Source organism: Meriones unguiculatus, chromosome 6 (genome assembly GCF_030254825.1).
Source record: "Meriones unguiculatus strain TT.TT164.6M chromosome 6, Bangor_MerUng_6.1, whole genome shotgun sequence".
Lineage (NCBI taxonomy): Eukaryota > Metazoa > Chordata > Mammalia > Rodentia > Muridae > Meriones > Meriones unguiculatus.
Genome location: NC_083354.1, coordinates 14,889,479 through 14,917,433, shown reverse-complemented (window position 1 = coordinate 14,917,433; position 27,955 = coordinate 14,889,479). Strand labels below are relative to the sequence as shown.

Sequence of the window (27,955 nt, the reverse complement as noted above, 5' to 3'; positions counted from 1 at the left end):
AGCAGCAGATGGTGGGAAAACCATGTGCAATTCTAGTTCTAGAGAGATCTGAGGCCCTCCCCTAGGCCCCGCTGGCACAGGGCACGTACTCATTGCACTTTTATACAAAGAGGCTAAATATTTGGACATATTAAATGAAAATAAATAAGCCTTTAAAACACTCTGTCCTCAGAGTCGTGGGATTCAGGGAGACAGAGTATAGTCACACGGACTTTTCCTAGTCCCTAGAGGGGCCCCCTTGCGAAATTGTTGGTATGTTGAGGAAGCCCTTTTACCAAGCTGTTTGATTTAGAAGTCCCCCGATATGCCATTCTGGAGGTGGAAATGGCCTTCCTCACATGATTTCTCAGTACTCATTTTAACTCGTGGCATGCAGATTCTCTCCTCAAATTGTAACCCGTGATCTGGTCAACCAAGCTCAAATCCCTAAGCCTCCAAGCTATACACACTGGCTCACGACCACATCGCCCTACAGAACCTGTTTCAGATCCATTGAACCTGCAGGCAGGGTCCTCTCCAAATCAGGCCACTGGGTCGTAAGTACCAGATGGGCGCACAGAAGCCTTCTCCCCCTGCTTAGACTCTAAGTCATGTTGCTGGATATAAAACCATCCAGTCCTGGGTGAAGCACTCAGTTCCCATAACAGTTTCTTAGCCATTTTAGGTTTGTGACCCATAGGCTTAAGCCAGTGGCTCCTCCTTTATTAGACTCACCTCCACTGCCTGAGTGAGCAGCAACCCTCCTGAGCCTTATACCCTTCCTCTCTGCAGGGTCTTCTGGTGCTAAGGGGCCAGGAGTCCATCCTCAGCAGGGTTACTGCAGTAGGTGTTGCTGCTTTCCGAGGGCCATGCTCTTTACCTAGGATTTGTAGCAAGAGTTAATGATAGGTGACAATTTAATCAAGTTTAACACATGGCTTCTAGTGAACCAAATCAGGCCATGTCATCTGAGTATAATTTTTTTCTTAAATAAAAGAAAGTATTTAATTGGGGGTTTGCCTGTAGTTTCAGAGTGAGTCTATAACTGTCCTGGCGGGGAACGTGGAAGCAGGCAGGCAGAGCCCTAGGGCCGCAGCTGAGGCCCAGTCTCTGCCTCTGCGTCTCTGTCTCTATGTGTCTGTGCCTGTCTGCCTCTGTGTCGCTGTCTGTCCTTCCCTCTGTGAGTCTCTGTGTGTCTCTGTGTATAGCATGTCATTTCCTAAAGGCAGCTCGACAGCACCGTGCAGCAGGGAGCGTCCTTCACCTTCCCAGTTCACCGATGAGACTGAAGCTTGTAGAGATCAAGATGCTCACTTCCTACATCGGGTCCTACGTCTCCCAGGGGCTCGAACCTAGCCTGGGCTCAATGCAAAAATTAGCTCATTGCACTGTGGCAGGCTGCCTTTCTTGAGCTAAAAGGTTATTTTTCTTTTCAGCAATAGAATTCTGGCTGTGATAGCAATGAATTATGAAGATATCATTATTTTAGGGTTTCTATATAACAGAAGATATATTATACATGTTCATTTTGAGAACTTAAAATATATCTTTCCTGATGTGATCTGATAGACTAAGATCAGAAGGAAGGAGAGGAGGACTTGAGGAGGGGCATGTGTGAAGAAGGGGGAGGGTGGGACCGGGAGGAGAGGAGGGAAGGGATTATGGTGGAATACAAAGTGAATAAAGTGCACTTAATAAAATTAAATTTAAAATATATATATATATCCCCTCTTTGAAGGATGCCGGAAGCCTAACCGTTTTTCATGGCTAAAGCCTGCCCCCTGCTGGTAAATCTAATTGGTGCTCCTGATTGAAATCCTGTCCTGGGCCACCATAGGGATGATGCTGTTGTGAAATGAAATAAGCCTGGCACAGAAACACACTGGCTGCAGGGTGTCATTCAGAAATGGGATATACGAAATCTGAACTCAAGACTGGAGAGGAAGTAAGATGGCGATCACCTAAGGTTGGGAGCATTGGTGGTAAATGTCAGGATGTTGATGGGCCAAAGAACACAAAAGAAAAAAGCTCAAGAAATTTGTTTTATAGCTTGCCTGCAGCAATCAATATATTTTATTGTTGAAAAACTAGCATAGGCTAAGCGTTAGGTGGTCACTTGACAAAAATTACAGGCGAGGCGTGCTGTTTAGTGGCCAGGTGTAACCGTTCTGCACTGTATGTGAGCGATTACATCATGAGCACATGTCCAGGGCCAGGGGTCATTTCAGGATCACCTCAGACACCAAAATCTTTATTTGTTCCAGTTTATTGTAAATAAGATGGTGTGTCATAGGACCTGTGCTCACCTGCTGTGTGTGCGCTTTATTTTAAAACACCTCTGGCTGACTTATGCCTCACACGATGCAAATGATAGGAAGCTAGACACCATATTATATTGCTTCTAGAACAGTGAGGAGAAAGGATGTGAAGGAGTTCACATAGATGAAGCTTCTTATTTTTCCCTCTCAAATATTTGTAATCATTTTATATTTCCCCCTAAGTATTTATAGTTGCCAGTAGTTTGAACTCAGGGGTGTGGAATTCCTGGATTTTACTGTTGCCTGTACTGCAAAGCACCATGTTGTGCTTGCCACATGTAAACAATTTTGCTCGTAAAGTCAACAAACACAAGGACTAGAGGGTGTGGCCTGGCTTGTGGAGATAAGATCAGAAGTGAGTCCTCGGGTCCTGCTCCAGCCATGCCTGCCCGCCTGCTGCTATGCTTCCTGCCATGATGGTCATGGACCCACCCTCTAGAACTGTAAGCAAACCCCCCATCAAATGCTTTCTTTTATGAGTTTCCTTGGCCACGGTGGTTCTTCACGGCAATGGGAAAGAAAGACAGTTCTTCAGAAAATGAGCTTTCTGATAGCCACAAGACAACGTTGGAAGACACAATGCTGCAGAAGACACAACCACACCTGTCGTGGTTTCCTTCTGAATGAGTGTGATTCCTAAGGACTTGGAGTTGCATCGTGTCCAAGAGCAGCTGGTGAGGGCTGGTTGGTTGTGACCAGGTGGTTCTGAAGAGGGCAGGAGATGACGCTGACATTCCGGCAGAGGAAAGAATTGATCAGAGCAGCAGGTTCACGTCTGTGATTACATTTTATGTCTGAAGGTTAAAAGGACACTAAAACCCCTGATATTTCATGCAGTCTGTGCCCTCTCTTCTTTAGCAATGGGGCTTTCTCTACAGCCACCTGATAATAAGGCATGGAAAAGAGTCCCCGTATATTGGTTCACCTGTGTGCTGATGCAGAGGACTGTCACTGTCAGCTACAGCGCCCAGCGGTGCTAAGGGGAAACATGTTTGTGGTTTGACATTCCTACACAATCAGACATGCATCTTCTAAGTTGACTTGAAACAAATAATGACTAAATTATTACTTCATAATGAGAAAGAGGATATATGAGATGTCAATTAACACAACATGGCCAGTATATTAAAACTGCAATATCTAAGAATTATTACCGAAGTAGTACCATTAAACCCAGGCTCTGCCTTCTACTGTTCAAGGAAAGGTGCATCTGTTAATCTGATGTTTTCATTAAAGTTTCCGGTGTGGAAAAATAAAATTCATTAAGCCAGTAAATTGCTGCCTTTTGTCCGGTATTAGCAAAGAATTTAATGAAAATATAAGCAGAAATCTAATTTGCTGATGTATCAATGTCAGATTAAAACAATATAAGCCTTCTATGTCCAAGCTCCCAAGTTTCTCACGGTAAAAAGTAAAATAAAAGGATGTCTCTTAGAGAACCCACAGCTCAATATTTCAGTGTCTCCTAAACTTTTAGAGCTTAAGCAGAAAAAAATTAAATGGCATTTAAGAAAAATTGTATGATAAGTTGTGTGAAAGAAATTTGTTAGCTTCCATTATTGGGAGTGGGCTAGAGAGTGCTGTTGATCCGCGGAGAATGCTTTGCAAATAGCAGGTCTCTTAGCAGGTGGATTACCTCATATATATGGAAGACAGGAACTAGAGACAAACTATCTTTTTTCAGGGATGTGTATTTTCTTACGGCAGTAATATCACCAAAGATAAAAATCACTCTTTATCTTAGATACTCACACACACCAACTGGCTTAATATATTCTCAACAGTCTCACTTTTCCCTGCTTTTACTGTTAGGATAATGAAGGCTTTGAGATGACAGAGCTTTGAGGCGGTGACCTCCTGCCTGCTGCTCATTTTGATTTGAACCTGCTCTTAGCAACTGCGCACGGTGACGCTAAAGCCCTAAAGTGCTGGATTTTAACCCATCCTTCATTATGAAGTTAAGGTCTTATTGAGTCCTCTGAAAACAGGGTCCTTTCCCATGAAGGGAAGTAGAAGTTTCCTGGAGAAGGGGTAGCGATGGGACAGTGCTGAGGATGGCTGGGAACTGAGACATTCAAGGCTTAGGCTGATTGGCTCTCTCAGCCATGGATGCTCCGTTGCATGGGGCAACCCTTAAGAATCCGAGAGGTTTTTTAAGCTGCAAGGAATCCTCAGGCATAAAGAAGAGACTCGGGCACCACAACAAAACAGGCCCTTACTCAGAATGTGGGTTTTTAAAGATCTGTTTGTTATATGAAGAACAATGAGTTGTCTACTCAGACATTTATACTGACCAACTTAAGCTCTGACCTCCAAAGACAGTCCATATGGCAGTAAGGCTGTCAGAGTGATTGGCTGCTATTGAATAGCTAATCTATCATTTCTTGAACATATTTTTACTTCACATGGGCATAGCACATGCCCGTGATAATTATGAATAAGAAATTGTATTGGCATTAGTTTCAAGGCCTAGCTTCAGACCTATGATTTTAAAAGTCTTTCATTAAATGGTAGACTAATGTCTGTAAAAGATTAGCTAAACTTGAAACAAGCCAACAATTACAATTTCTCAAAAAATAGTCACATTCAGTTCTGTTCCTGAAATCTTATAGAACCCAAGGTACCATTTAGAGGGGAAAAAATAGTGTATTGTGCTCTGGTCTTAGTCAGCCTGCTAGAGTGTCATATGAAGCTCTCACACAATGCTTAAAGGCAGAGGTATGACATCACACAAATAAATAAACCAAGATTTAGAGACCTTACTTCTTTGCTGATCCCAGTTTTATTTCCCTCTGATAAAATACCCCGACCAAAGAAACTTAGTGGAGGAAGGAAGAATTTATTTGACTCTCAATTCCAGGTTATAGTCCATCATGGTGGAGCAGTGAGGATGGAAGGAATTTGAAACAGCTACACACATTACACCCACAGAACAGAGAGAATGGAATGCCCATGGGGTTAGTTCCTTGTTCAACACTTAACACAGTTCAGAAAAATCAAGCCTAGGGAATGGTGTTGCCCACAGCGGGGGATCCCCTTATGTCAGTTAACCTGACAGGAAATTCCTCACAGGTACACCCACAGGTCAACCTAATATAGAAAAAGTGCTTTTTTTTTTTAACTCTTTCTAGGTGATTCTACATTTGGTCAGGTTGACCATTAAAGCTGACATTTCAGTCATCGAACATGCTAAGGTGAAAGCGAGCCTCTTGTCCCTGCATGAAATGGGACAAAATGGCAAAGTCCCCAGAGGTTGTGGCCTTTTAGGTGCCCACAGAAAGCCAGGATAACAGAGTGATTTCATTGCTTTCTTTAAGTATAAAAGTGTAAAGTTTTTTTTTTAAACAGAAAAAAAATAAGAATATGTACCCAGAGAGTTCCACAGACTGCCTTTCAGAAACTCTACTCCGTTTATTAAAATGTCATGAGCTTTTTTTCTTCTAAAATATAATTTGTAAAGATTTGCTTCTTGGGTCTTATTTTATTACAATGGTATCAAGCTCAGATATTGCAATAAAGTCCCCGGGAAAAACGTAAATAGAAATTCACTTTATGGAAAAGACCATACAATGTATTCTATTTAACATGATCTTCTGTATATTATTAAGTCTCTCTACTACTGTAGCTTATATCTGTTTTTCACTATGAAACTTAATCCACAAAAAATGTCCGTTCAACCTGTCAAGTAACACTGCAAACAATAAATGATCAACCCCAAAAAGTCTTCATTTGAGCTCATCTGCCCCCAACCAAACAAAACAGATAGAAACTTCCAAAACTGAGCAAGCTAGAAGGTCAGTCAGTGAATACCAGCAGCAGGCAGTTGAACTAACATGGTCACTAGTGTGGACACCAGCAAGGGTAGGGCTGGAGAAAGATGCAGTCAGAAAAACCTGGAGTGAGACTGGAGAGCCTGAACCATGCCATTACCTTACCATGGCAAGATGGGATAGCTCTGAGTGCATCAGCCTTCCACCTCTTCGTCACTAAGTTGGACCACTCAGATTCGATGCTTTCTACCCTCCCTTGGAGTGTATGCTCTGTCTCAGTGAAAGCAAGTCTGGCTGACAATGAACAGGGGCTATATAATTGCACTCTCACCCTGGCAGGGAAGAAACAAGGAGACTCATGTAAGTCAACAGTCATGTGTTACCCTGAGGCTGAGCCGATGCCATACTTCGATTGAAAAAAACAATGCCTCTGTCAGACTGAACTGTAGACATGTCTGTAGGATATTTTCTTGGTTGGTGATTGATATAAGAGGAGCCAGCCAACTGTGCATGTGCCACCGTTGGGAAAGCGGTTCTATGGTGTATATAAAAGTAGGTTTAGTGAAGCTATGGAGAGCAAGCCAGTTAGCAGCATTCCTCCATGGCTTCTGCTTTTAGTTTCTACCTCTAGGTTTCTATTTGAAACCCTTGCCCTGACCTCCCTTCATGATGGAGTATATTTATAAGCTGAAATAAAGTGTTTCTTTCCCAAGTTGCTTTGGGTCACAGCCATCCCAAGTAAACTGGGAAGCAATATTTGGAGGAGAAAGAGATCACACTATATCTCTAGAATGCTCTCAAATGAGGTCTGTCTGACTCTGTGCACTTGACTGCCATTCTCCCAACTGTTTTAGAGCAAGGGTGAAGAAAGAGGATGGGTAGTAAAAATTGCCTACAACTCTCTTCAGTTTATTGCCTATTGTTCAAAAGTGTCTCCACAGTCTTATGCTCCTAATTTAGATGAAATACATACCTTAGCCCCTTCGAACAGTTCGCCTCTTCAAAGTTCTCTGAGAATGAGAAACAAAATTTTTCTCAGTCTACCTCCTTTGCCAAAACAAACTGTTTGGGGCGAGGTACAATTATCACTACGGTTTGCTTGGTTTCCTTCCTAAGAAGATGTTTATTGACATCTTTCTCTCACTATCCCAGCAGTTCTCAACCTTCCTAATGTTGCCGCCCTTCAATACAGTTCTTCGTCTTGTGGTGAGCCCCAACCATAAAATTATTTTTGCTGCTTCAAAACTGTAACTCTCCTGTTTCATGAATCATAACATAAACATCTGATACGCAGGATATCTGATGTGTGACCCTTGTTGCAGTGGCGACCCACGGATTAGAACCACTGCAGTAGACCTAGAGCTCTAAGCATGCAGGAGTGTCCTGTGTGGTAAATTTGAAGACTCAGTGGGCTTCTCACTCCTTGAGCCCCCAACCTTATCCCAATCCAAACACTCATCTTGTTCTCAATATGTTGGCATGCACAGCGAAAGTCTCAGGATACTTTATCCCAGTAGCGTCATCAGTGACCTCCTCCTTCAACTTCCAAACCCACCTAAGGAAGCATCACACCATAGTTTGATCAAGACGGTGCACATCTGTTTTTGATCAGTGAGCATGAAATCTGCGTTTGTTCTGTAACCCATTCTGCTGCATTCTTCGGTGTGGAGTTGGGTGTGTAAGGTGGGGGTAGGCACATGCTTATGGAGGCCAGGGGACAACCTTTGGGGGTCACCCCTCAGGTGTTGCATATCTTGTTTTTGAGACAGCCTCTCGTTGGCCTGGAACCTGCTAACTTTTCTGGGCTGCCTAGCCAATGAGCCCCAGTGAACCACCTGTCTCTGTCTCTCCCTAACTGGGATTACAAGCCACCTCACCTGACCCATGTCCCCAGTCCCCTGCTGTATTACACAGGATGACATCTAATCACAGGGGCCAGCATAAGGTGTGGCAGGATGAGAGGGGGAGTGGCTGCTGCTGACTTGACAGTTACAGCCTCGGGATCCTCAAGGCCCAAAGCCTCCTTTCCACTTGGGATCCTGCTTCCCCGGTGCATGTAACTGCTGCAGATACCTTGCCATGCCTGCTCCAGCTTTTTGCACAGGATTCTCTAGGTGTAGCCAGATGTCCTTAGGCTGAGATTCCAGCCGCATGTTGCCCTGTGCTTTGGGCAAATGCCCTTACTCCCATTATCACAGCATTTTACATGCAGTGGGTTCAATTTCCCCCATTTCCTATTTCATTTCATTGTAATAAGATAGCAGGAATACAACAGCTGAAAAGTCATCATTCCTCTTAATACTTTTCTCCTAGAATTATGCACTATCTTGATTCATGGTGTGCTCAATATTTAAAATTATATAGATTTCTTTTTTTGTCATAACTTGTCTCCTGGCTAGGATGAATATAAATGCCTGTGTATACATTTCTTAGAAAATTAATTTATTTGAGCCGTGGAAAGGAAGACAGAAACCCTCAGCTGCAATTCAGTCTAATTGTCTTGCTACACAGATATTTCAGGCAACCAAAGATATTATTTTAAAAACTCACACTCATAACATCTATTTCAATTTCATTTGGATTTACATGTACTAATATTTTGATTTATTTGTGACCAGATATACATTCATACATAAATGTATGCATGCTCCACACCTAATCACATACTCACCAAATTATTATAAACAAAGCCGTGAGTTAAATGTCAAATGCGTCAGCCTGATCAGCTCTTAGCACTGTAACTGGGCTAGTTTTTTAGTAATATTAACCTTCATTGTTGGCCTTTAATCTTAATTTTAGTATCAATATGAATTATGAACACGACAATTCATATGGTTACAGTCTTTCTTTATATGACTGCAAGTACATGTTTTATTATAGTTGTAAATCATGAACATACCCATAACATTTTTTGTAATTAGTCATATAACATTTCTCTGTTAATTTTCATACCGAGAATTCCCTCGGTCAAGCAACCACTCAGGGGAAAACCTAGCTTAACCTAAACTTGTTTGAGAACTACATGAATTATCAGCTCTGCTGTAGACAAGTCAAGCCGATAGCTTCCATCTGAACTATACGGTAAGAAGCTGGATGTTGGCTATCGGTAGCAAGCTGTAAAATATTGTGCTTCCATCTAACCTGTCATCTGTCTTCATCATCAAAAGAGACTACGCTGGTAGAAATAGCCCTGGACCTGAAAGTAGAGGCTTGGGTTTAGAGTGCAAGACTTGTCAACGTATAAATGGGTGTGTCTTCTGTGAGCTAATTTTCAGCACTTCTCAGTATTACTTCCTTAGCAAACACGAGGCACTCCATTTCTAAACCAATTTTCAATAATAGTCATCATTGTGTGAAAATGTATAGTAAGAGGTCACAATTCGGAGAAAAACATTGTTTCTGACTCAAGACGTCCACAGTCTAACTAAGAGAGACAACACACAGAGTCCTTGCAGCTTCAGGCATGAAATACAGCGTAAGTATGAAGCAGGCTTGCATACAGGGCTGACTTTGGCTACAGAATGACAGTGGCTTAGTTAACTAAGATGTACACATATAGGCCATGCAACAGTCATTTCTCCCCAAGCCCATAATGATGAGGACTCTAGGCTCATTCAAATGTTGGTAGGGAGGTCTGAAAGAGAAAGAACAGAGACAGAGAGAAAAGGCAGGGGAGCCGTGCTGCCCAACGACTCAGCCAACTAGAATCCAGAGCCATGCAGTCTCTTCTGGCTCTGGTGTGTCCTGTGGTACGTGTCTGCCTGTGTCACAGCATCTTTGTACTGCTAAGGAGCTCCGGACTCTGCTCTGACATCATTTCCAGGGAATATAAGAACAAAATCAGACGTGTGATGATCAGCCCTGTCAATCCTACGTGACTCGCAGGCAATTTCGTGGGAAGCCCTGGGATCTCTCCAAATTCCACTCAATGATGCTTTCCAAGGCAACATTAATATCTAACGTGGTGGCACACACAATGACAAATGTCATCGGACATGCAAACTCTATCCAAATATCAGTTCTGCCTCTGAGTCACCACCTCTGGTTGCTGCCACAGGGCAAGTGCCCTCAATTTATAATGCGTCCATTTTTAGAGCAAATTTGTTTTGGCTTTATGTGAGCCCTTGGAAGGGAATCTTTATTTTGCTTGTCTTGAGATACTCTTGGGTGATGCCTTCCTTTTGCTGTTCCATAAATATATCCAAGCCTAACTACTCCTTAGGGCTGAGGACAGGAGTGGGAGACCCAATGCTAATGTGCCTTGACTGTTGGGCCACTCCAGAGGGGAGCCATGCAGAGTGCCAGGCTGCAGCCACCCTTCCAGAAAAACCCAGCTCGTCCTCATCACAGGCTTAGAGGAAACACAGCAATCCCTCAGTCTCCTGGGAGTCAGGGGCAGCTGATTTCCGTCAAGCTAACTGATGCCTTTCCATCCCTCCGTGTATGTGTAAGTTATAACCTGTGCTTTATTTAGCCGCAGACATCAATGAGAAAGAAAAAAAAATTCTCAAAGCACATCTTCATGTTCTCCACACACCTGAGTGTGAAGCATGACATGAAAGGAAGCCCACTGGGAAAGGCTAATTTGGTGACAACCTGCCTGCTCTCTCATCCACTCTGTTCTCAATGTTTGAACACAAAGGAAGCCTGCATTCCACATTTCACCCTTCAGAGAAATGCAAGGTGCCCCAGAAATCTTATTCTATTTTGCCACACTTTTCCTAATCCCCTGAAAAAAAAAATCAGCTACTCAACCTGTAAAATTTAGCAACTACTACCAATTTTTATTGTATATTCCCGGAATATACAATATTGTGAGGCCTGGTGTTTACTCTCTATATTTCAGATGGAGTTTGGATCCTTGGTTTCATTGCCAATTTTCATCCGATTGTTCTTTTGTGTATGTGTGCACGTGCTGTCTGTATGGTATGCACGCAGGTGTGGGTGCCACAAACGCCAGAAGAGAACATTGGATCCCTTGTAACTGTAGTTCTAGGCCTTTGTGAGGCCCTAGATGTGGGTGTTGGCATCCAAATTCCTTATGGTTAAGTAAGTATTCCTAACTGCTAAGCCATCCCTCTAGCCCTTCTTCACTGATGATTTTAAAGGGTGCCATTTTGTTTTGATTTCCTGGCTCCTCACAAGTGCTGGCATCATACATCACTAATTTTGGTACATTCTGAAATGATCTGAGCCTTTCTGAAGCCCAGATGACAGGCTGTGGCGGTTATATTGCAACATCTAGGCTCATATTTTAATATTCTGAGATCTTTCAAATAGGCATTCACATTTGGAAACTACTGGCCTAGCCAAATCAGTACTCAAATGTTTGATAATATATAAGTGAGATGGTGAGTGAATTATGTGCATTTAGAAAGTCTGAGTTCAAATCAAGGTCTAGCTTATTTCTTTGTGACAATGAACAACAAAGGCAAACACTGCATGCATTGACTCTTTTTGCTGGGTAATAAAGAAGATGTTGTTAGCCAGGCATGATGGGGCACACCTTCATTCCCAGCACTTAGGGAGTCAGAGGCAGGCAGGTCACTGCGAGTTCAAGACTAGCCTGGTCTACAGAGAAACTCTGTCTTAGAAAACAAAAACAGCAACAACAAGAAAAGTAGATGTTTCTGGTTTCTTTGGAAACTCAGTTGTATTATGTAAAAAAGTTTTTTGCTTTGGTCCCAAGTGTGGAATGTGGGAATGTTGTTTTTGCCCTTGCAAAACAGTCCTCTTGAGAGAGCGCTTGATGTTGATCAGCTGAAAGCCACCTCATTTGAGGGACATGGGTTTTGTGAGCTGCAAAGCAGCCTCGTGTGGACTTTGAGTAGGGTTAAATAGATGCCCACAGCGAGACAACGCAATGCTTTCTGCATCTCTGTGCTTTTGCATTACTATGCTTTGGCGCAGTTCCATTCTCCAACGGTCTCCTCAGAGAGAAGCACTCCAAAGAGCTGCTGGTGCGGCTCTGGTGGAGTTTTGCCATTTCCACTTCAGGTGGACACAAGCTGATTAGGCGGACTCTATTGGATCCTGCTGCTGCTGCTGCCTCCTGTTGCTGCTGTTGCTTTGCTGTTTGACTAGACCGCTGGTAGCCTGAGTTTGGTAATCCCCAAAGGACCCAAAGACCCAAATCAGCAGGAAGTAGATAAAAAAGGTCTACTACTACTAACCTATTTAAGGGCAGGCTGTGGGAAGGGAGGTAGAGGCATTTAAGAACCTTAAATAAAGTAGGTGTTTGAAAAATGTAAGCCTACAGTAAAAAAGATGCTATTGCCATAGCAAGCAACAACATCTTAACCAGCATGGATTCTTCTATTTCTTAACCATCCCATTGACCGTACAGCTCCAGACCATGAGTCCAGGTTCTTCAGAACCTCTTTTTTTAAAAATTGTTTTTGTTTTCCCCCCCCCTCTGTGGCCTGGTAAGACTGCACCCGCTCTCCCCCCACCCCTCATGGGGAGGTGATCAGAAAGCCTGCCACTGAGTTCATGCAAAAACCAGTCCTGATGAGACCTGATAGGCTAGGGTCAGATAGAAAGGGAGGAGGACCCACCCCCATCAGTGGACTAGGGGAGGGGTATAGGGGGAGAAAAGGGAGGAAAGGTGGCGTGGGAGGAGAGGAAGGAGGGGGCCACAACTAGGATACAAAGTGAATAAATTGTAATAAATATGAAGTAATTTTTTTTTTTTAACACAGGGTATTTCTATGTAGATTCAGCTGTCCTGGAACTCATTATATATACTAGGTTGGTCTCAAACTCACAAAAATCTTCCTACCCTCTCTCCTGAGTACTGGGATCAAAGATACTAGAGCCACCACGTGCAGCTAAGGTTTATTTATTTTAATTTTTAATGATGTGCATGTGTTTGTGGAGGAGAGGTGTGCACATGTGAATGCAGGTGCCTGTGGAAGCCAGTAGAGGGTATCAGGTCCTTTGGAGCTGGAGTTCCAGGCGGTTATGCTCCTCTGCTATGGTTCTAAGAGCTGAAGTCAGGTCCTCTGGAGGAGCAGTACATACTTTTAAACCAATACACAATGCCTCTGGCTCCAGAGCCCCTAGTCTCTAGAAAAGCATTCTCCTGTCCTTCCAGAATAGCTGGTCCTCAAGAAGTGATCCTCTGAGTCATTTACCCAAGAGCATCAACTTACCCCACCACTAAAGGCTCAGCATGGGTTAACTCTCACACCCTTCAACGGGACACACACACATAAGCCAAAAACACACAACGTCCTGTGCGACCTCCAGATTTTGTCCTTCATGGTCAAGGTTTTCCATTTTCAGACTCTTTGAGGAGGAATATACCTTGAACAAAAATAAAAATCGTTGTGACCAGCTGGTCTCTGGCTCTGCTGGGACAGAGCCAAAGGAATCACTTTGACTTGCAACACGATAGGTTTGAGTTAGCATAAGGACAGGGTCCTACGGTTGAAGGTTATCTCCCTTTAAAAATAAGCATGCCACAGACATTTAAAAAATGAGTCATTTTTTTTTCGTTAGTTACTAGGAATGGAAGAACTTGAAGGGTGCTCATTGAGAACATGAGTTTCTGAGAGGCTGTAGAGACGGGTTAGTGCTTAAGAACAGCAGCTCCTTTTATAGAGGACCTAGGTTCAATTCTGAGAAACAACCCAGCATCCCAGCATCCGAGAACTGTTTGTATACGTCTGTTCCAGGGTATTTGAGGTCTTCTATTGGTCTCCAAAGGCACTGTATCCATGCATGTATGCATACATGAAGGAAAAAAACATTCATAAGTACTAATTTGTAAAAATCTTTCAAAAAGAACCTAAGTTTGTTGTTGGTGAGATGACTCAACAGGACAGCATTCTTGCAACCAGGCTTGATGATCTCCAAGCATTCAAAGAGAAAGAACTTTTGCTGGACCTGCTAACCAGGTTAGTATGCCTTGAGGTCACTGAGGACAGTGGGTTCTCAACCCTCCTAATGCTGTGACCCTTTAACACACTTCCCAATGTTATGGCGACTCCCCAACCATAAAATTATTTTCATTGCTACTTAATAACTGTTTGCTACTGCTATGAACCATAACCAGGCGATCCCTGGAACACAGCTCTGGGGCCGTGGATTTTCACAAGCTGATGTGGCCCGAGAAGGTGTCTTGATAAAAATTAGTAAGGGAATGTGATCAGAACACATGACGTGTGTGCATGAAAATGTCACAAGACCCTTTATTTTGTATAGTATAAGCTAACAGAAAAAAAAAAATGCCCTGATGTTCCAAGCCCTCTGCTTAGGGGCTAGCTCAGAATGAGGAGTCTTCCCTGGCCTGCAGACCTGAGCCATGTGAACTAACGGCTGCTCAACAGAGATGAGCGCTAATGGTCTACATCAGAGTGTGTGGTGGAGAATATGGGAAAAGATCTCAGAGACCGTAATTAGCAAATCGTGAGAAACTATTCTACAAAGTTTACATTAAATTATACCTCGCCTTCCACTTCTTTCTTAAAACAGTAAACATAGAAGAAATCTAAATGAGACTTATAAAGACTTCTTGCTCACGTCAACAGATAATTCCCAAGTGGGGTGTTACTATATTGGAAACCTCTATCTCCCCTTCCAACAAGCAGAAAGTGGCCCAGGGTTTGAAAAGATGGACAAATACTAGCCATTTGACCTAAATAAAGGATCTCATATTGAGACAGCCTGGGGCCATCCTCCGAACTAAACCAAGAGCTATTCAGTGAAAGCACTGGAAACTCTTTGGCAAGACTTCACGCCTCTGTGCTGTAGTCAGCGGTGAAGCATTTACCCCACTGCCACCGCCTGGGCCCCCTGCTCCCCAACACACACCACAGCACACTGCCCTTGAGGGAAAGTACTGTGTCTTTGCAATGTATCTGCCACCTAGAACAGCACTTAGCCTAAGTGGTTAGGGGTGAACAGGAACCGTCTTTAATCAACGGCCTTTCCTGCAGGAAGGACAAAGACCACCCTGTGACCATGTAGGGGTCCAAGCCTCTGAGTGCACACCTCTGGCTTCTCCTTTCATATCTTCCCCCATGTTTACATGGCTTTTCAAATGGCTTTTAAACTTAGAACACAGGGTTACATGAGGTGGCTCTTGTGTCCTTATGTAATGCACCCTCTCCCTGCTTACCTTCACCCCCACAATTAAAGTCCCGTCCTGTTTAGACTGCTCCAGCTCTAAGCTCATGGGCAGCCTTTATGCTTACACTTTACAGAACACGTTTTTCCGAGTTCGTCAATCTTTAGCTGTTTGCACTTGATTAGTTTAGCTTATTGGTTACGGACGGGCAAGTGGAAATCCACCCATTTTCTCATTTATTTTGTTTCTTTCTGATCTACTCTTAAAGAGGGCATGGGGGAGGCTGGTCTCTCTGGAGCTCTCTTCCAACCTCCCTCTATGCTAAATGATGCAAATCCAATGTGTATATTTGTAAAAAAAACTAAACCAATAAGAATTTGTTTCCATGGTTGATCACACACAGGAGCACAGTTCTAGCCATGACTCCCAGAACGAAGTGCCAGGAGCAGGCTCTACCTTTGAATTACACACACACACACACACACACACATATATGTACATATGTATGTATATGTGTATACACACATATAACTCCCCTACAGATTCCACAGATAATTCCCACCACTTCTCCTCCTTTCTGACTCAGCATTTCTTGCTTCACTAACAGAATCGTTAGCGAACCTGAAACCTGAGGCCTCAACCCCTCTTTTCTTAAGCTCTATATTCTGACCCATGACTCTTAGCTCCTCCTCTTCTGGTTCCACAGTTGGCACAACCATGTCCATCTTCAAACACCTCCCTTTTCTCCCTCCTCTCTGATTCATCCTTTCATAAGGCTCTTGCACTCACCTCTCAGTTTCCCCTGACTGTCTAGAGCCTTGTACCCTCTCCGATCCATCTCTGCCTCTTACCCAGCATGATCTTTGCAAGTAAGGTCCTAACCTTGAATGCAGAGCCTCTGCATGGTAAAGAACATGGAATTCAAAGTCTGGGTTGAGTCCTGGTTCCCTCCCTGGCAGCTCTTTGTCCTAGTGAGCACTAGTTCATCCCTCTATGCCTCACCTTCCTCTCAAGATAAATAAGAACAAAGCCATAATCTACCTGACCCAGTTGTGATAGAGATGAGTCGGCAGTAGCATTTATAAAGCTCTGAGAGCTGTGCCTGGAACACAGAGAGTAAAGTGTAAGCATACGTTAAAGGGCTGAGATGTCTGCTTGGTATCATTTCTCCAGGGAGCAGTGCTCACTCAACCAAATTGCCACACCATGGAAGCTGCTTCTCATTACTTTACCCCACACCACAGATCAGTAGCCATAGGTTACTGGCATATGCTCACCTGCCCTGCCATTCCATGTCCACCGCCCTTTCCTCTGGAAGGCAGGCAGAATTCTCACCACTCCTTCAACCCCCTCTGGAGCCACCCAAGCCAGATCCCTCCCCGTTTTGGTGTTTTGAGGTCTGTGCTGTTCCAGCCACCACATTCGCCTGTGTCTGTACTTGACAAGTTTTATCCTCTCCACTGGGCGTGCCTTTTTAGGGCAGCGCTCTGTTCTGTATTCCTATCTCTTAGATGCTTCGCATATCACCTACCAGAGAAGGTAAAATACAGGGCCTCTTTTTCTTTTTTTTGTTTTCAGTGCTGAGGATTATTTGAGACAAATGTTTAACACTGAGCTATATTTTGACCCTACAACAGGTAATTATATATAATTATGTATACATAATTATATCATCCTCTCTGTCTTTCTCCTCCTAATGGGGTTGGTAGTGAGCATATTGTGCTGCTCTAATGAATAGGGCACACTATGACATATGTGCAATTTAATTTTGATTCATAGAATAAAAGAAAAAATCTAACTACTTGACTGGAACCCTGGCTAGGGTCACATAGATGTTATTAAAGCATGCGGTTTACAAATTCAGATGACACGCAAATTCAAGTGGTATACAAATTCAAATGATTTATTTTTTTACCTGCACCTACTCTCTTCCACACTGATCATTTCATATTAAAAAAAAAAGAAAATGGGTGACATTGTACCCCCTTTACTTTATCCCTCCTTGAATAAACCACTGTAATTCAATATGTTTGAAAAATGCATGCGTCTCTCGTTAGAAAAAAAAAAAAAAAACAAAGACAACTATGCTGTCTTGTTTGAACCAACAAGAATAGCATGGTGCTGTCCCTGGCCCAACACATTCATTACTTACAAGCGTCCTGAGAATTCTCAGACAGCTGTCCCACTGGAGTGTTAGCAACATACGCACTATTCAAGGACACCAAACCCTTGGAGCCGCCTCGCAAGGCCTCATCTGAGATGTCATTTTGTTTTAGAGACACAGTCAGGAACAACCGTGAAAACAAAGCGTTTGTCCAGGCCTAAAGATTTTTCACGAGACTGAACAAGGAAAATCTTCCCTTACAGAATAGTTTTTAGAGACATCTGAAGATTAGGCGCCGAGCCAGAGTCGCTGGTAAATAATAGTCAGCCCTTCACGTGTGCACTGGGGACTTTTTCTCCTGACACCACAAATTAAATGAGGCGGTCAGGCTCCCGGAGCGGCAACAGCACAATGCCGGGAGACGCTTGTGTTTAAAATCCAAATCAAAGGCCTTACCTGCCTTAACTTAAAGGACTTTAAGAATTACTGGACGACAGACTGCCGAGGTGTTTCAGAGTGACACAAGCAAGTGGCTTTTGGCCAAACCTCTCAAATGCATTTCCTCTCACCTCCCAAACTTGCTCTCACAACTGCCTTGAAAACAGGCCTCTCCCTGGAGAAGGCCGAATACCAAACATAGACCCGTTGGGGTTTGAAATATTGACAGGGCCCAAACGCAAGCGTCTAGAGTATTTTCTTTTCTCATAGATTATGGTGTCTCTCCCTTTGTACCATAAAAAGAACGGATGTATATACTTTGAGTAAAAGCCACACGGGGGTGTGTATCCGAGTGAAAAGACTCAAGGTATTTGAAGAGTGTGTGGACAGTCTAAGTCACCTGGTGACATTTAGCTCCTAAAAGACAGGCAGAGTGCAAACAAGTTCCCTTTATTCTGGAACGTTCTCCCTCTAAACTGAATGCTACTCTCTCTTCGTAAAAAAACTATTCACTGAAGCAACATCCTGCTTCAGTGTCTGGCTCGGAACAGCTGTGAAAACACCATTTTCAGCTGTCAGCTCTCTTCTCCTCTTACCTTGGTTTCTTCAGTTTCACTGACTTTCAAACTCTACGGAAGGTTTCTGCTTTCATTTGTTTGTTTGTTTCAATAAATAAGTGAATTTTGATTTCAATAATAGCCAGTTGACTGCACCCAAAGATTTCTGATTAAAATCAAGATGCGCACTGCCTTTGTGACCAGGAAGATATAGGTTACATTTTGGATTTGTCTGCCTAAAAGCAAGGATATACCCACATGGAGCAAAAGGAACAAACAAACAAACAAATAAGAAACTACACTAAACTATATAAATCACAATCACAAACTAAAATTTCTCTTTATCCACATGCTAGATGCATAATGTTGGTGACATCATTATATTTGTAAAAATCAAATATCAGCAGGAAAGATGTTGGCTACCAACACCTCAGGCTTTACAGATTTCAATCTCTTACCCCTAAGTTTAACCTCACACTTGCACGAAGGTCACTGCGGGGCCACTGCCTCCCACCGGGTTCATTTGGTTAAGTCCATCAAGCTGACTTTTCAGTTGTCTGCTGCCCTCCACCTGTGCTCGTGTGTGTACCTGTGTTCATTTCTAAAAAGATTTATATGTACAGAAGCGTCATAGGAACCGTCCTCCTGCTTGCTACTAATGAATGTGTAAGGGTGAATCCTTTATTTGGACCAGCCTCATGGTAGAAATGGAATGGCTGTCTTCCCGGGGGTGCAGGTGACTCGAGGCTTGGTTGTCAGGTGGCAGAAATGCGGTTTCAGTACAGCTAGGCGAACCTTTTGTAAAGCCAACATTGTTGACATAATTTATTACTTACTTCTGTAACCCTAACTGCTCCCGAAACAAAGGTTTGTTCCAGCTGCGGCATTCTAGGGGTGGAGAGATGGGCGAATGGCAAAAAGGGCTGGTTCCAGCAGAGACCTGGGTTCAGTTTCCAGCGTCTACACCCAGGGGCTCACAGCTGCAGTTTTAGAGGATCCAGCGCCCTCTTCTGGCCCCTGCAGGCATTGCATCCACATTGTCTACGTGCAGGCACACATACATAAGTAAAAAATACATAATTCTTCTTCTGTGCCCTGAACCATATTATTTTATTCATCTCCATTCTTTTTAAATGCTAGTCACAATCCAAAAATCTTATTCGGTGCTAAGATGACTTCACGACCATTATTAAATGCTGTCTGATGCTCCATGACACACATGCTCTTCCATTTAAATTACTTTTAAGTCAAATGACATTTAAAACTAGACTTTCGATACTACATAAGGGACACAAAAGTGCTTTGGAAAACATAAAGTGTCACTGAACTGTGGGGTGGGCACAACACAGCCAGGAGCCATCTATATTTGTTCGACCTAGATCTGTTCCAAACCACTCACCACCAGCTACATCCGGGAGAATCAGACACGAAGTCCTTTCTGCCATAAGTAGCTCTAATCTGCCCTAATATTGAGAGATTTGGTGTCTCATTGAAGACATTATTAGACCACGGAGATCTGGGAGTTATTAATATTTAAGCAATCTGACTTCTTTGGTATGTGATATGTAGCCTCCGTGGAGAATTAACCAACTTTGGTATCAGCCACAATATTTACATTTGCTTTGCTTGGTGCAGGAGCTGCCTTTGGCACGGACCGTCTTCAACTGAGGGCTGCAGATGTGAGTTTGATCCCCCGACACAAGAGCGCTGTAAACAGCACAGCAGCTCCACGTTTTCAGTAGATGGACTGTTGTTTCTAAATGTGAATAGAAACTGCCCAACAACAATATTAAAGCCAGTCTTTACAAGTAGCACCAGGAAGATCTTTGGGTAAAACTCAAACAGGGGGTCAATTTCCCACTCAAACACAGACGAGGCACTCTAGATCACTGGTCCTCAACCTTCCTAATGCTGCCCCTCTTTAATACTGTGCCACAGGCTGTGGAGATATCCATCCATAAACTTATTTTCATTGCTACTCTGTAATTTCACGACTTGTTATGACTCGTAATGTAATCATCTGATATGCAGGATATCTGATATGTGACCCCTGTGAAAGGGTCACCCACTTCCCAAAGGGGTCGCTACCCACAGGTTGAGAACCACTACTCTAGAGCACTCTCCTTCCTGTCACAATAGTATCCATTTCCTTCTCATCCCCAAGGAGGCTTCCCTCTCCTGCCACGTTATGATGTCCCCGATGCCAGGAAGATGCCCAGCACTGGGATAGAATTCCTACCTGTCCTTCAAATTTCACCTCCAGCATTCCTGCCGCCAAAACTCGATTTGAGCTTTCTACTTCGTGTCTCCCCATGGTAATCAATGTTTGAGAATAATTCTAGAACTTAAGTGTTATGGCACATCAGCAGTCAGTGCTTTGTAGCAAATGCAAGTTTTGTGTGAATTATTGATTTATATATTCACTTAAAATACTCCCTCTCAAGAATCAAACTCTTAGGTCACAAAAACCATGCGTTTTTGTTCATTTTCCTGTTCTGGGGGCCTTGAGTACCTAGAGCATGTTAGGCCGAGCATATAGCCAATGCTCTGAAGGGGGCCCTTAGAGAAAAGGGCCCCACTGGTGAAAACTCCACCCACTCTGATTATTACCATGTATCACACTTGACTGCCTTTGAGCTTGTTTTTAAGGCTCTGATACTTAAAGTGTCATACATACCGAGGAGCTAATGGTCTAATAAGAAGGTGAGTCCAACAGTTACAAAAGAGTACTTAACAAGGAAAAACAAAAACAAAGCACTGACTGCTGATGTGCCATAACACTTAAGTTCTAGAATTATTCTCAAACATTGAAAAGGCGAAAAGGCAATAATAAAAAAAATAAGAGAAAAATTAAAAAGAATAAATGATGAAAGAAACGGAGAAAATTAAAAAGATGAATGGAAAAAAACAAAGAAAGAAAAAAATGGAAAGACTCTAAGAAAAGATAACAATTTTTTTGTGACCATGATATGGAGGTGACTCAGAAGCCAAGGAAGAAATGAAAAAACAAACAAACAAACAAACAACAAAAAAACCCAAAAAACCCCCAAACAATGTGAATCTTTTTCATAGAATGTTACCTAATCAGTAACAGGAAAAAGTAAGGAAGTTACATTGCAGGAAGAAAATACTGGGAGTGAGGAAGGTGACCGGAGATGGGGGTTCAAAACTGTCCCTACTGTCTATCATAAGGAACATTTTTAGACAGAATTCTATATATGCATTAGATGAATAAATGCAAAAGTTTGGTTGCAAAAAGAAAACGTGCTAAATAAGACTAAATGAGTAAGAACAAAGAAATTCTGGCCTTCTAACATACAAGCACCTGGGACCCCAGGAACACTAATTGCAGGGAAAGAGAGAACTGAGTTGACCCTTTAGTATGCTAAGAACACAGTGAATAGGTCAACCTTACTTTGTCATTCCAAAGCACATGGCAGTGCTCCAATGATGAGTTCTTGTGTGTGTGTGTATGTATGCATTGCATTACAATATGCATTGGTGCACACATCTGCCCAGCCCGGAGTGGGTAAGTGTCTTCTGTAGCTCTCTACCTATTAGCTCGAGGGAGGTTTGCTCACTGAACTGGAAAGTTGTGCTTTGGGCTAGGCCGGCCGTCAGCAAGCTTTCTGGATCCACCGGTCTTCGCTGCCCCATGCTGGGTTACAGGTCTCTCTGGACTTTGAGGTGGGTTCTGGGGGGTTTCAAACTCACGCCCTGCACCTCAACTCTTCTTAGCCTCTAAGCCATCTCCTCAGCCCCATGCAAAATCTTTCGACACTAAACTTGAGGTTCCCATCTTGAGAACGCAGTACACTGCTACAGAGAGTATGTTTGCCAGTTGCAAGAGCTCCTGGGTTGTGCTTTGTAATAAAGACTCGTTGGAGATTCCTAGTTTTAGACTTGGAAACTGTGATTAGCAACTAAGTAGGTTCTTGAAAAAGCTCACCATGCCTCTAATCAGCATATGCAGACCTCACCTTAAAGTTTTTTTTCAAACTTTTATTTATTTTTTTAATTTTTAAAGTTTATTACAATTTATTCACATTGTATCCCAGCTGTAGCCCCCTTCCTTGTCTCCTCCTAATCCTGCCCTCCCTCCCTCTTCTCCTCCCATGCCCCTTCCCCAGTCCACTAATAGGGGTGGTCTTCCTCCCCTTGTATATGACCCTAGCCTATCAGGTCTCTTCAGGACTGGCTGCATTGTCTTCCTCTATGGTGTGGTAAGGCTGCCCTTACCCTCAGGGAGAGGTGATCAAATAGCCAGCCACTGAGTTCATGTCAGAGACAACCTCTGTTCCCCTTACTAGGGAGCTCATTTGGAGACTGAGCTACCATAGGCTACATATGTTCAGGGGTTCTAGGTTATTTCCATGAATGGTCCTTGGTTGGAGTATCAGTCTCAGGAAAGGCCCCTGGGCTCAGATTTTTTGATTTTGTTGCTCTCTTTGTGGCACTCCAGTCCCCTCCAGGTCTTTCTATCTCCCTCTTCTTTCATAAGATTCCCTGCACTCTGCCCAAAGTTTGGCTATGAGTCTCAGGATCTCCTTTAATACCCTGCTGGGTAGAGCCTTTCAGAGGCCCTCTGTGGTAGGCTCCTGTCTTGTTCCTTGTTTTTACCCTCTTCTGAACGCGGATTGAGCATCTTACCCAGGGTCTTCCTTCTTGCTTAGCTTTTTTAGATGTACAGATTTTAGTGTGATTATCCTATATTATATATCTAATATCCACTTATAAGTAAGTATATGCCATGTGTGTCTTTCTGCTTTGTATTCCTGCGGCAGCCTCTCCCTCATCTCCTCCCAGTCCCACCCAAACTCTCCCTTTGAGGGCTCAGTGGTGAACTCACTTATCTTACTGGCCAAGTTCAGAGATCTGATCCCAGTGATCTCTGAAGGGAGGCTGGCAGTTTGGAGGGCTGCTAACAGAGCGATTCTAGGAGAAGAGGAGAGGCTTTCATGCAGTCAGATACTGTACATGGTGGTTTTTATTTTAGGTCCCTAGAATCACCAAATTTGTGATTTATTCATGGAGTGAAAGGTCACAAATTACATGAATACAACAAATATTTATGTTTTATGTGCTATATCCTAAAAATGGTAACCACAAGAACGATTAAATATCAAACAACATCAAAATCAAAGGATCTATCAGCCACTGGTCATTAATCTCTCGCAACATCAATGGAGTCAACTTTCCAATAAAAAGATACAGACTAATGGAATGGATGTGTAAACAAGACCCAACAATCTGTTGCATAGAAGAAACACATCTAAGTCACAAATATGGACATTACCTGAGAATAAGGGGCTGGGAGACAGTTTTCCAAGCAAATGGACCCAAGAAGCAAGCAGGAGTAGTCATTCTAATATCTAATAAAATAGACTTTCAACCAAAAAAAGATAAGGAAGATCATTTAATACTCATCAAATGAAAATTCCACCAAGGTGACAACAAAGTTCTGAACATCTATGTCCCAAATACAAGGGCACCACATTTGTAAAAAAAATATTAATAAAACTTAAACCACAATAGATCCCCACACATTAATAGTGGGAGACTTCAATGCCCCACTCTCAACAAAGGACAGGTCAACAAAACAGAAATTAAACAAAGAAACAATGATTCTAACAGAGGTCATGAGTCAAATAGACCTAACAGACATCTACAGAACCTTTCATCCAAACAAAAAAGAATTTATGTTTTCAGCACCTCATAGAGCCTTCTCCAAAATAGACCATATAGTTGGTCACAGAGCAAGCCTCAACAGATACAAGGAGATTGAAATAATAATCCCTATCTGACCACCATGGACTAAAGATGGACCTCAACAACAATAGAAATAGCAAAAAGCCTACACACACATGGAAATTGAACAACTCACTACTCAGTGAAAGCTGGGTCAGGGAAAAATAAAGAAAGAAATTAAAGTCTTTCTAGAATTCAATAAAAATGAAGGCAAAACATACCCAAATTTATGGGACACAATGAAAGTTGAAAGAAGAAAGTTTATAGCACTAAGTGCCTTCAAGAAGAAATTCAAAACATCTCATTCAAGCAACTTAACGCCTCACCTGAAAGCCCTAGAAAAAAAAAAGAAGCAGACATACCCAAAAGGAGTAGATGGCTGAAAATAATCAAACTCAGGGCTGAAATCAATAAATTAGAAACCAAACAATTCAAAGAATCAATGAAACTAAGAGCTGGTTCTTTGAGAAAATCAACAAGATAGACAAACCCTTAGCCAAACTAACTAAAAGGCAGAAAGACACCATCCAAAGCAACAAAATCAGAAATGAAAAGGGGTACATAAAAGATACTAAGGAAATCCAAACAATCATTAGGACTTACTTCAAAAGCCTATATGCCACAAAATTTGAAAATCTAAATGAAATGGACAATTTTCTTGATCAATTCCACTTACCAAAGAGAATTAAGACCAGGTAAATCAATTACATAATTCTATATCCCCTAAGGAAATAGAAGCTGTCATCAAAGTCACTCTTCCAAAAAAAGCCCAGGGACAGACGGTTTCAACATAGAATTCTACCATACCTTCAAAGAAGAGCTAACACCAATACTCTTCAAACTATTCCACACAATAGAAACAGAAGGAACACTACCAAACTCATTCTATGACACCACAGTCACCTTGATACCCAATGACCCAACAAAGAAAAAGAATTTCAGGCCAATCTCCCTTATGAACATTAATGCAAAAATACTCAACAAAATATTTACAAACTGAATCCAAGAACACATCAAAGATATCATCCACTATGACCAAATAGGCTTAATTCCATTTACGCAGGCTTGGTTCAATATACGGAAATCTATCAATCCACCATATAAACAAACTGAAGGGGAAAAAAAAACCCTACATGATAATCTCCTTATATGCTGAAAAAGCATTTGAAAAAATCCAACATTCATTTATGTTTAAAGTCCTGGAGAGATCAGGGATACAAGGCACATACCTAAGCACAGTAAAGGCAATTTACAGCAAGCCTATTGCCAACATCAAACTAAACGGAGAGAAACTTAAATCAATCCCACTGAAATCAGGGACAAGGCAAGGCTGCCCACTCTCCATATCTCTTCAACATAGTTCTTGAAGTCCTCGCTAGAGTGTTAAGACCATTTAAGGAGATCAAGGGGATTCAGTTTGGAAAGGAAGAAGTCAAAGTATCACTATTTGCAGATGATATGATAGCATACCTGAGTGACCCCAAAAACTCTACCAGGGAACTCCAACAGCTGATAAACACCTTCAGCAAAGTGGCTGAATTCAAATGAACTCAAAAATATCAGTAGCCCTCCTGTATAAAAAAGATAAATGGGCTGAGGAAGAAATTAGGGAAACAACACCCTTCACAATAGCCACAAAGAACATAAAGTACCTTGGTGTGACCCTAACCAAGCAAGTCAAAGACCTGTATGAGAAAAGCTTCCAGTTTCTGAAGAAGGAAATGGGAGTTAATTCTTTAGCTGCCCACAGAGCTGGATTTCACCGAGACATAGGGAGAAACCTCGAAGGTTTCCCCTCTCCATACCCATGCCTGACACACTCACCAATGCTGTGTGAGGTACACCCAGCGCTCACCAACAGCCCACTTCAGTTCATTCTCATTTCACTCCCACGGATGAAGCTGTGATACTAACCTAAATTTAGAGTTTTTTTTTTTTAAATGAGCCCAAGTGACTCTATAGCCTATGTCCAAAACATGGAAATCAACACAAGACCCAAATATTTAACCAATATATTATGCTGCTTTGAGAGTGTGCAATTTGCAAAACCTCAGAGGAAAGTTGGCAAATTGGCAAACACTAATGCCCAGTTAGTGTTGCAGAATTTTCATAAGTAAGTTCTTCCCCCTGCTTCCGTACATCAGAGCAAACAAGAGGCAGAAAGACAGCCACTGCCTATGTCTCCCTTCAGCAGAGCAGGGGAGGTGCTTATTCTGAGACTAGACATCTGCTCGCATCTCATCTCTTCACCACACACACCGCAGTTCTATGGCATGCACCAACTGCCATTCCCACGCCTCTGAAACCGTACCAGACAGACTCCGTGACGTGGGCTGGAGCACCCCTACTGCCAGCACGTGCAGGAAGAAGCCGCCGCTGTCTCCATACTTCACTACTTTGGCTTGGGAAAACAGCCAGTCCTGGGGTTCTCCAGGGACCCAGCAGTCACCAGGCCACGGGAGTGCAGAGTCTCCTGGAGCCCCGGTCAATGTCTAACATCATCGAGAAGGACAGAGGCCTTCCCTGAGCTCAGCGTTGACTTGGCTGTCATCTCAGAGGACAGATATAAAATGACTCACCCAGGCAGGAACGAAAAGATCAAGGTCAACGAAGTGATGCTCTGCAGAGAAAGAGAGAATCAGAGAGAGAACTTAAAACATACAAGAGGGTATAGGTAGGCTTAATGCCTTAGCTCTGATTTAACTAGAGCCACTTTTAAAAACTGACTGTGTGTGACTTGAGACAAGAGGGTGATTTAAAAAAAAAACGAAGCTGGGTGGAGAAATTAGCAGTTTGTTGAGTTTGTTGACAGCAAGGGAGACAACTGGGCTTGCAGCCAAATACCTGCAGGTCTCCCCGGAGCTGCTGCTGAGCCGTGAGAGCTCCCTAAGCAGCCTTGTGCTCAGCTACTGAGCTCCCTGATGCCCCTGCGCCTGAGTGCCTCTGAGAAGCAAAACAAACCAAGCAAATAAACAAAAATCATGGGTGAAAGCAAACCACCATATAAAGGCAAGTCCTCATAAATGATGGCCACTACATAAAGCTACCTACCTTTTGAACAACAGCAACAACAACAAATCCTGTTGAGGATGCTGGGAAAGCACTGCAGTGTTGTGGGAACCTTCCCCAGCTTTTCTTTCAGTGCCCCAGCCTGCATGAAGACGTCTCCTGGCCCAGCTGTTCCTACTACAGCGATATCTTACTTAACACACGTCAATGAACAGCATTGAACAAAACCCCTTGCATTCTGTCCCTGATCGCAGAGCGGCACAGGTGACTTCCTTTAACTAGAGAGAAGCAATAACAAACGCTGTTTCTCCAAGTCAATCAAAGTAGCTAAGTTTACTAAACGCTAGTTCCATTTTGAATATGTTCTGCTGTTTCCCCAACAAACTCAAGGTTTTATCAGGCAGCAATCCATACCAATGTGTTCCCCAAGGACAGACACACTCACTCTTACACATTTCTTCTTGAGCCTGCAAGACAGCCCAGCTGCCTTTTCTCTCAGGGACTAAGTGCCTTCTTGCTGATTTCCAACCTGGAAGGTTGAAGCTTCTGCAACGGAGGCTTCCGGTATCACAGGCTTCAACTATAATGAATTACTAAAGAATTCTGGGAGTTTTAACAGACAAAAATCACCCTAATTACAAGATGAACTCAGAAAAGCTTTCCATTCCAATTTTACAGCTGCTTTATAACAGGTAACAATGACAGTCTAGGGAGTAACAAGAGCAAGATTATCTCACTGAATTCCCATTTTTGTGACATATTAAGGACTGGGTCATTACCAAAAATAAATAAAAAATTAAAAAAAATAAAAGAATGGATGAGGAACCACTGCTATTGTTTAAACTTAATTTGTGGACTTTGGACTCTTTGTCTTGAAAATACAAGAAAAATACAACCCTTTTCTCACCTCTGTGGACACACACACACACACATTTTAAAAGTGCAGGAGCTTTGACGAC

At 42.7% G+C, this 27,955-nt stretch overlaps 1 protein-coding gene across 1 annotated transcript in view; it reads right to left on the bottom strand.

Moving 5' to 3' along the window:
- Unc13c (unc-13 homolog C) overlaps positions 1 to 26,589 on the bottom strand; it is a 483,555-nt gene extending 456,966 nt beyond the window's left edge. Inside the window, exon 1 of the mRNA XM_060384763.1 lies at positions 26,567 to 26,589. The gene's annotated coding sequence lies outside the window, so the exon portion shown is untranslated. The remainder of the gene's footprint in view (positions 1 to 26,566) is intronic.
- Positions 26,590 to 27,955: the final 1,366 nt, after the last annotated feature.